General features: G+C 34.7%; 2 non-coding genes across 2 annotated transcripts; one reads left to right on the forward strand and one right to left on the reverse strand.

Annotated features, from left to right (window-relative positions):
* Positions 1-6076: 6076 nt before the first annotated feature.
* On the reverse strand, positions 6077-6149 carry TRNAF-GAA (transfer RNA phenylalanine (anticodon GAA)). The gene has a single exon. It is a non-coding gene; the product is annotated as a tRNA-Phe (tRNA).
* A 1364-nt stretch (positions 6150-7513) lies between these two features.
* TRNAI-UAU (transfer RNA isoleucine (anticodon UAU)) lies at positions 7514-7586 on the forward strand. Its single transcript has one exon. It is a non-coding gene; the product is annotated as a tRNA-Ile (tRNA).
* The last annotated feature ends 2796 nt before the right edge of the window (positions 7587-10382 follow it).

Here is a 10382-nt window from a genome sequence, read left to right on the forward strand (position 1 = left end):
CTTTGGCCACCTTACCTTAATATAACTCAGGCCGAGAGCCACCTTTTGGAGATGAGTAGGAGATGAATAAAACCGAAAAACTTGTTAACTATTCTGGAGGTTAATGGTAATCAAATCGAACTTTACCATTAAATTACAACCTTGAAACTTGATTTCATTGGTCTTTCTCGTCTTTATATCTCTCATTCACAAAGGGTTCTACGTTGGATCCAGGATCCTTTACTATCCGGTGGATTCAAGGTGCTTTACCAAAATAGTATTTGACCACTTAAGTTATAGTGCGCCCTAAGTCATACTAACAATTGACGACAGGACAGGAGGGCAATAAAAGAATAGAGAAGACGAAAATATAGATTAGGTATATCCGCACATATTAAGTTAATAAATACAACATTCATATATTTTCTGGTATTCAATATTATATTCAAGTAAATTATAATTTCAATACCGTTATACATTATAATATAAGAAACTGAATCAGTTTTGATATTTGATATTCTACTAAAAATCCCAAAGCAGAGTAAGCCAAAATGGTAGAACTCTTTTCTAGGACAGTTTTATAAATTCCGTTCCGGTTGCATCTCTTAAAATAAGTTCAGTATCAATTTTGATTTCACCTAACTCATAGATTCCAGTCAAAGATTCGTAGAATCGAAATTCCATCATTGCTAGATCTATAGGATTTTATTTGATATTTGATGGATCATGAGCCAGCCAAAATGGTATTTTTTTATTTTTTTTAGAATTCGATATGGATGAATATAAATACTGACAATTTCAAAATAAACTGGGATAGACGCAATGTCCACAATACTTGGATTTAATCAGATACAATTTGAAGGATTTTATAGGTTCATTGATCAGGGTTTGGCAGAGGAGATTTCTAAGTTTCCAAAAATTGAAGATACAAATCAAGAAATTGACATTGAATTATTTTTGGAAAGATATCAATTGGTAGAACCCCTGATAAAGGAAAGAGATGCTGTGAATGAATCACTCACATATTCTTCTGAATTATATGTATCCGTGAGACTCATTTGGAAAAACGATAGGCGTAAGTATATCCAAGAACAAACAATTTTGATAGGAAAGATCCCTCTAATGACTTCTCTGAGAGCTTTTATAGTAAATAGAATCTATAGAATTGTGATCAATCAAATTTTGCAAAGTCCCGGTATTTATTACCAATCAGAATTAAACGATAACGGAATTTTGGTCTATACCGGCACCATAATATCATATTGGGGAGGAAGATTAGAATTAGAAATTGGTAGAAAAGCAAAGATATGGGTTCGTGTGAGTAGGCAACAAAAAATATCTATTCTAGTTCTATCATCAGCAATGGGATTGAATATAAGAGAATTCTAGAGAATGTTTCTATCCTAAACTATTTTTGTCTTTTCTGGATGATAAAAAAAATAGGGTCAAAAGAAAATGTTATTTTGGAATTTTAGCAACAATTTGCTTGTGTAGAGGGAGATCCGGTATTTTCTGAATCCTTATCTAAGGATTTACAAAAAAAATTCTTTCAACAAAGATGTGAATTGGAAGGGATTGGTCGACGAAACATGAATTAGAGACTAAACCTTGATATACCCCAGAACAATACATTTTTGTTACCACGAGATATATTGGCAGCCGGAGATCATTTGATTCGAATCAAATTTGGAATGGGTACACTTGACGATATGAATCACTTGCAAAATAAACGTATTCCTTATGTAGCGGATCTTTTACAAGAGCAATTTGGGTTGGCCTTAGTTCATTTAGAAAATATGGCTCGAGGAAACATATATATAGCACTTAAGCATAACTGGACACCAAATCCTCAGAACATGGTAAATTCAACTCCATTAACAGATACTTATAAAGTTTTTTTCCATTTACACCCATTATCTCAAGTTTTGGATCGAACTAATCCATTGACACAAATAGTTCATGGGAGAAATTGTGTTATTTGGGCCCGGGGGGTTGACTGCGGGAACTGCTACTTTTCCAATACAAGATATTCATCTTAGTCACTTTGGGCGTATTTTCCCAATTGACACATCTGAAAGAATAAATTTTGGACTTATTGGATCCTTAGCAATTCATGCAAGGATTGGCCATTGGGGGTCTCTAGAAAGTCCCTTTTATAATGTTTATGAGAGATCAAAAGGGGCACAAATGCTTTATTTATCACCGGGTACAGATGAATACTATATGGTAGCGGCAGGAAATTGTTTGGCCTTGAATCAGGGTATTCAGGAATAACAGGTTGTTCCAGCTCGATATCGTCAAGAATTCATGACTATTGCATGGGGACAGGTTCATCTTCGAAGTATTTTTGCCTTCCAATATTTTTCTATTAGAGCTTCCCTCATTCCTTTTATCGAGCATAATGACGCGAATCGGGCTTTAATGAGTTCTAATATGCAACGCCAAGCAGTCCCTCTTTCTCAGTCCCAGAAGTACATTGTTGGAACTAGATTGGAAAGCCAGGTGGCTCTAGATTCAGGGGCTCTTTCTATAGCCGAACATGAAGAAAAGATTTTTTATACCAATACTGACAATATTCTTTTATCAGGTAATGGAGATACTCTAAGGATTCCATTAGTTATGTATCAACGTTCCAACAAAAATAATTGTATGCGTCAAAAACCCCAGGTTCGGCGGGGTAAATGTAATAAAAAGGGACAAATTTTAGCTTCAACATTTGTGTAATGCTTTGTTCCTCAAAATGCTTTTTGATGCATACAAGTATTTTGAATTGAGGTGTGTAATATTTCGATAGCTTCAACATTATGAATTCAAGATGATGAAGTATCGTTAATTTTATTGTGTATGATCTTCATAAATTTCATACACAATAAAAGGGATATCATCCATTAACCGGAGAAACTTTCTAGTTATGAATCAGGTATAGAACAAATTACTTCGAACTTGGAAGAGTGAATAAATCTGCCATTTCATGGATTTGGAATTCATAATTTTATAATGAATGAGAAGCAATTCTCAATTGGTAGAAAATGGTAATCCATAAAGCGAAGGAAATATTAGTTAACATAAACCACTCTTGCAAGACGGACTAACAGGGTCAGCTACACATCCAACCTTTATAATTAAATACCGTTACTGTATAGGTAGAGCTTGTTGTGAAATACCTATTACTGGATAATTCATGGGTAGAGCCGAAGAATGTGAACTATACAAGTTAGAAATAACATTGATTAAATGAAGTAAAGGCTCCGCTGTATAGAGAAGACCTCACCGTTTAAGAAGTAACCATATAAACAATGGAATCCACTATTTCTTTATCATTACTTTGATTTTTTAATACCTAGTATAGTACAATTTCGTATTTCGAGGTGAAATGCCTAGAAAAAATAAAAAATTGTGGTTGGGAAGGTTATAGTAGCCAAAGCTATTGGAATTCTTAGTTTATACATTGGAAAAATCAGTTTTGTTATTAATATAGTAGGAAAAGGGCAAAAGAATAACTGAAAGAAAGGAAATCTAGGAAATCTATTAGTTATTCGTTAAAGTTTCATTTATTCAATGACCATAATTAGACGGGGATATATCGCTTGGAGACGTAGAGCAAAAATTCATTTTTTTGCATCATGATTTCGGGGGCTCATTCAAGACTTACTCGAACTATTACTCAACAAAAAATAAGAGCTTTGGTTTCGGCTCATTGGGATAGGGATAGGAAAAAAATAAATTTTCGTCGTTTGTGGATCACCCGAATAAATGCAACAATTTGCGACAGGGTGGGTATGCTATAGTTATAGTAGATTAATAAATAATATGTAAAAGAGACAGTTGCTTCTTAATCGTAAAATACTTGCACAAATAGCTATATCAAATAGGAATTGTCTTTATATGATTTCCAATGAGATCATAAAAGAAGTAGGTTGGAAAGAATCCACCGGCTAAATGAAGTTGCCCGGTGAATGAACTCCGGGAAGGTCGAATAAAAAAGAAAATCAAAATGAATAGAATATGATAAAATATGAGAAAAGAAAGTAGTCAAAATAAAAATGAATCAGCACCTTCACCAAAAAAAAAATTCTTCCCAAATTCTTCTTTTTTTTTCTTATGACACGAGAATCAATCCGGATTCTTGGATTTTGACCACAAAATAGAAATCCGCGTTTGAATTCGGATGAGGGTTTGAATTAAAGTTAATAAAGAGTAAACCTGTCTTTTTCTGGCAACGGTTAATGGAGATAATGAAGGATTACACAAATGTTGAAGCAAAGGAATTCATAAAAAAAAATTGATGCATACACAACAAAAACTAGAGCAAACATATAATAGCGGATTCTAAATTGTAACCAAGCGCAACCTATTGGTTCTATACCTGATTCATAACTAGAAAGTTTATCCCGTTCTTTGCTACTCGGACCATGGGCAATGACTTTCGATGTATTAGGTGTATCTGTATTTGTAGAAGCTTTAATTTTTGTTCTTATCTTAATTGTTGGTGTAGTTTATACATGGCGAAAGGGATCATTGGAATGGTCTTAGCTCCCGAATATTCAGACAATAAAAAGAAAAACGGAAAAAATTGAGATAGTTATGAATTCCATCGAGTTTCCCTTATTTCATCGAACAACCCAAAATTCAGTTATTTCAACTACATTAAATGATCTTTCAAATTGGTCAAGACTCTCTAATTATGGCCGCTTCTCTATGCTACCAATTGTTGCTTCATTGAATTTGCTTCACTAATAGGCTCACGGTTCGATTTTGATCGTTATGGACTAGTCCCAAGATCTAGCCCTAGACAAGCAGACCTTATTTTAATAGCCAGAACAGTAACAATGAAATGGCCCATTCCTTAGTGAGATTATACGAGCAAATGCCTGAACCAAGATATGTTATTGCTATAGGAGAATGTACAATTACTAGGGGGGGATGTTCAGTACTAATTCTTATAGTACAGTTCGTGGAGTCGATAAGCTAATTCCTGTAGATGTCTATTTGTCGGGCTGTCCACCTAAACCAGAAGCAATTATAGATGCTATAACAAAACTTCGTAAGAAAATATCTCGAGAAATCTATCCAGATAGAATTATGTCTCAGTGCGAGAATTGGTGTTTTACTACCAATCACAAGTTTCAGGTTGGGCATAGTATTCATACTGGAAATTATGATAAAGGATTTCTTTATCAACCGCCATCTACCTCAGAGATTCCTCCTGAAACTTTTTTTAAATACAAAAGTTCAGTATCTTCCCACGAATTAGTAAATTAGACAGGATTCATTTGCACAGAATAAAAAGTTGTGGCTCAATCTTCAGAAATTTTATTGGAAATCTGAAATACTTGTACATACAAAAAAATGCAGGAGAAATAAAAAAGATGCAGGATAATTTGTCTACTTGGCTAGTTAAGCATACGCTAATTTATAGATCTTTGGGCTTTGATTACCAAGGAATAGAGACTTTAAAAATAAAACCCGGGGATTGGCATTCCATTGCTGTCATTTTATATGTATATGGTTACAATTATCTCCGCTCCCAATACGCCTATGATGTAGCACCGGGCGGACTATCAGCTAGTGTGTATCATCTTACTAGAATAGAGTATGGCGTGGATCAACCAGAAGAGGTATGCATAAAAGTATTTGCCCCGAGGAGGTATCCTAGAATTCCGTCTGTTTTCTGGGTTTGGAAAAGTGTGGATTTTCAAGAACGGGAATCTTATGATATGTTGAGAATCTCTTATGATAAGCATCCACGTTTGAAACGTATCTTAATGTCTGAAAGTTGGATAGGATGGCCTTTACATAAGAATTATATTGCTCCCAATTTTTATGAAATACAAGATGCTCATTAAATGATAAAAAAAATCTTCACTTCTACAATTCTTACAATTCTATAGATTCAAGGTTCTATTATAGATTAAACAGAGTAATTGAAGTCTCATTTATTTTATGGTTTGTATTTTTATTATGTATAAAATAAAAAAAAATACAATAAAAAATAAAATTAGGGATTCATTGGGATTCTCAAATTTGGAAAATACTTAATGAATATGTATTCATGTTAACGAATTGGTAGAGTAGAGACTCATACAAATTAATCATGTGTCAGGAACCAGATTTGAACTGGTGACACGAGGATTTTCAGTCCTCTGCTCTACCAACTGAGCTATCCCGACTATTCCTGATGTCACATCCTCATTTTCATTTTACTAGAGAACGTGGGTCTATGTCAATTGAACGGGTATTACAAAGCCTCGTCTAGGTCCTATAATTTGTCAAAAGAACAACTTTGTAGGTTTCAATATGAATAAAAAGATCGATCGTGAATCATTCAAATGGGGATTCCTTGATCAAAGATGTTTATTTGTACATGTATCATATATGCCACATGTGACATGTGATACATTTCCGCTCGGATCCATTTGTATAAAGAGTCGTGAATGAGAAAGATAAGTACTTTTGAACCTCTAACGCAAAAAGTAGGAAAAGGATACAATAAAGAATTAGGGAGTCAAATTGGGGATAGAGGGAATTGAACCCTCATGATTTTTTCAATCGACAGATTTTCTTCAAACTATAAATTTCATTGTTGTCGGTATTGACATGTAGAACAGGACTCTATCTTTATTCTCGTTCGATTAATCAGTTCTTCAAAAGATCTATCAGATTATGCATGAATGCTTTGATCAATGAATATTTGATTCTTTCTTCAATATGGAATCGATTCACATCAATTCTTCTATGTATACAGGTTTATCCTTCATCTTTTCTGAAGTTTCGATAGAATGATTTCTCTACCAATGTAAGAAATCAACTCCATTCGTTAGAACAGCTTCCATCGAGTCTCTGCACCTATCCTTTTTTTATTTTCGCTTTCTAAACCTTTGTTTGTTTTTGGAAAACGTGATTGGCTCAGGATTGCCCATTTTTTTTAATTCCAGGGTTTCTCTGAATTTGAAAGTTATCACTTAGTAAGTTTCCATACCAAGGCTCAATCGAATTAAGTCCGTAGCGTCTACCAATTTCGCCATATCCCCCTTTTTGATATGAAAATCTCATTGCGGTCCCGTTCCCGTTTTTCTTTCTCGGAACCGTTTAATTCATTAGATAGATGCTGATTCCTGTGTCGAAAAAGCTTTGTCTTTGATTTCTTGTCTATCTTCTTTCATCTTCTATAGGAGGCTCATATTCGAGGCAATCAAAAACGATTTTATCATTTTTGTATCCGCAATTCAATATATGTGGATACATACCCTATATATCTGTCTCTCTTCCACTGATTTTACCCTAAAATTTCGAATACTTGAACGATCGATTCTTTTTTTTAGAATCTTTAATATTGATAAAAAAAATTCTATATAGCTAAATTAATCATTATGTTCTATAATATTTACTAAAATATAATATTTAATAGTTATTTGTTATTCTATATTATATTCTTTAATATATTCTAAGTATATGGATGGAAGAGCCAAGATTTCAACTAGTTAATACTAAGAGTTTGTTGAAATCCTATGCATGTTGAATTTATGTTATGTGAGCCAGCTTAGCTCAGAGGTTAGAGCATCGCATTTATAATGCGATGGTTATCTGTTCGATTCCGATAGTTGGTTTATCTCTATTTGTTTTATTCAATGTTTTTACATGATACATGATTGATAATGCATCTTTGCAATCAAAGAATATTGAAAAAATAAATAAAATAAAGTGTCTTCCTCTTTTCGCAAAAGCTGTTGATTTATTATGTTATTATGTTATACGAATATCCAACTATCTCACGAAAAGAGTCCTTTTCTTTTGCTATATATAGAATAGAAAGATCTTTATATTTATCTAACTCATCTCATTATTTTTAATACTTCAGTCAATTTGGCTTTATCTTTATTTAGAATTTAGTTCATTTTTAGTTTAGGTTTATTCTGTAAAATAAAATCTCATCAATAAGAATGAATAATTAAATAGAAATAAGAAGAAAGAGTCTTTATGTCGCGTTACCGAGGTCCTCGTTTAAAAATAATACGTTGCCTGGGGGCTTTACCAGGGCTAACTAATAAAAGGCCCAGAGCTGGAAGTGATCTTAGAAACCAATCGCGTTCCGGGAAAAAATCTCAATATCGTATTCGCCTAGAAGAAAAACAAAAATTGTGTTTTCATTATGGTCTTACAGAAAGACAATTACTTAAATACTTTTGTATCGCCGGAAAGGAAAATGGGTCAACATGTCAGGTTTTACTACAATTACTTGAAATGCTCCTGGATAACATCCTTTTTCGGTTGGATATGTATCCGACTATTCCGGAAGCTCGCCAATTAATTAACCATAGACATATTTAGTCAATGGTCGTATAGTAGATATACTGTAACATCCCGAAATTTATATAAATAATATTTGATATATTTTACTTCGAAAGAATAAATTGATATAGTTGATGGATAGTAATATAATTCTCGTTTCCAGTATCGGCTAATAAAATAAATTATTTTGAATTGGGCTTGTGTTGGGTTAAGTAGATATGGGTTATGGACTTGGATTAAAAAGGAAGGAAGAAAAGACCATGGGCTTAAGCCCATGACCCATAATATATAAACCAAAATTACTCCCTAATCCATTCATTCCACCCATTCCATACATCATCCAAAACACACACTTAAGCTCTCTCTCATATTTCTCTCTTTCTCTAGTCGAAACCAAGAAGAAGAGCCGACACCCTAAACCGTTAAAGTCACGAGATCCGGATGGAATCGGGTGTAAATCGATCCAAAAGATTAGCTTATGGGCCACCCTAGCTCAGATCTGGATCGAACGGGACGAAAAACGGTGAAAACGGCTGAGATCTCGCTTTTCCGGCGAGATCCCGGTTTTCCGGCGATGACAGCGCCGGAAAATACAGGTACGAGGTTAAGGGTGTCAGAGAATGTTTCTGACATTCTCTAACCTAACCCTAATTCGTTAGTGGGGAAATAACGAACTAGCAGTAGTCCGTTAAGGGGGAAGTGACGAACTAGCTGTAATTCGTTAAGGTGGGAAATGACGAACTAGCAGTAATTTTTTATGGGGGGAATAACGAACTAGCAGTAATTCGTTATGATCATTCGTTAAGGCCGGTTTGTTATAAAGACCAGTTCGTTATGAAGGCCAGTTCGTTATAGAGATCAATTCGTTATGAAGGCTAATTCGTAAGAAATAACGAAGGAGACTCCTTCATTAACGAACAGGATAACGAAGTAGACACTGAAAGAATGAAAGAAAGGTCCCTGGACTTAAGATAAAATAGTTTAAATACAAAGAAGCCCTCAAACTTTATGAGTTAGCAAATAAAATAATAAATTAGAATTCTGTTGGTGCATGAATGTCAGTAGTTCATAGTCTAGTGTCTGTAATTGAGTCTGTATTGTTATTTATGTTTTTGTTTAAAGCGAAGTTGTTAACAAGTTCGCCTAGGCGAACTTGTTGAACAAGCGAAGTTATGGACAACTTCGCCTGAACATATCAGGCGAAGTTGTCGTGTATTTATATATAGGTTACGGATTGTTTAGTAACGAGTTGTTCAGTGAATCGTGTGATAGTTGTTAGCAGTTTTGGTTAACGAGTCTGTAATAGTGATATCGTATCACGTGTTCGGTTATCAATATAACGTGTTCGTTTATCGTATCGTGTTTGTTTGATTTGCTTTCTACACTCGTAACGATCTACGCAGGGATTCCGCACCTGAGTAGAACGCGATATCTCGTGTGATCCGTCCAGGGAGCCTACAATTGGTATCAGAGCATTTGCTCGATTGTGTGGTTCGGGATATTCACGCGGGTGTAGAAATCGTCCCGTTTCGACTATTCGCGGGACGTGTTTTTGGTGTTTTTGATCATTCTTACCTCCTACCATCGTGTTCAAGCCTTTACACCGTCAAAAACCTCGTTAAAATCCGATTTACAGATCTGCAGAAACTTCGTGATCATCAGGCGAAGTTGCCGTCACTGTGCGTAGGGTTTCGGCGAAGATATAAGGTTAAGCGAAGTTATCCACAACTTCGCCTACCTTCTCAAGTTCGCTTAACTCAAGCGAAGTTCTCTACAACTTCGCCTACCTCTTAAGTTCGCTTACCTCAAGCGAAGTTAAGAATCAGCGAAGTTAATCAGCAGTGTGATCAGCGAAGTTCTTCAGCGAAGTTCTCTACAACTTCGCCTACTTCAAGCGAAGTTATCCGTAACTTCGCCTACAGTACTTTAAAAAAAATAATAATAATAATAAAAAATAAAAAAAAAAAAAAACTTTTAACTTTTCAGGTTTCTTACTTTTCGGGAAAGATGTCGTCGATCAACATCTCTGAGTTAGTGAAGATGGAAGTTGAAGCAGGGTCGGCTACCAAGGCCCCAAGATTGCTGAAGGAAACCGATTTCGTTGCATGGAAGGA

The sequence above is a fragment of the Bidens hawaiensis genome, unplaced genomic scaffold (genome assembly GCF_021521415.1).
Source record: "Bidens hawaiensis isolate Kalapana, Puna unplaced genomic scaffold, B.hawaiensis_p1.1 tig00045997_1, whole genome shotgun sequence".
Classification (NCBI taxonomy): Eukaryota; Viridiplantae; Streptophyta; class Magnoliopsida; order Asterales; family Asteraceae; genus Bidens; species Bidens hawaiensis.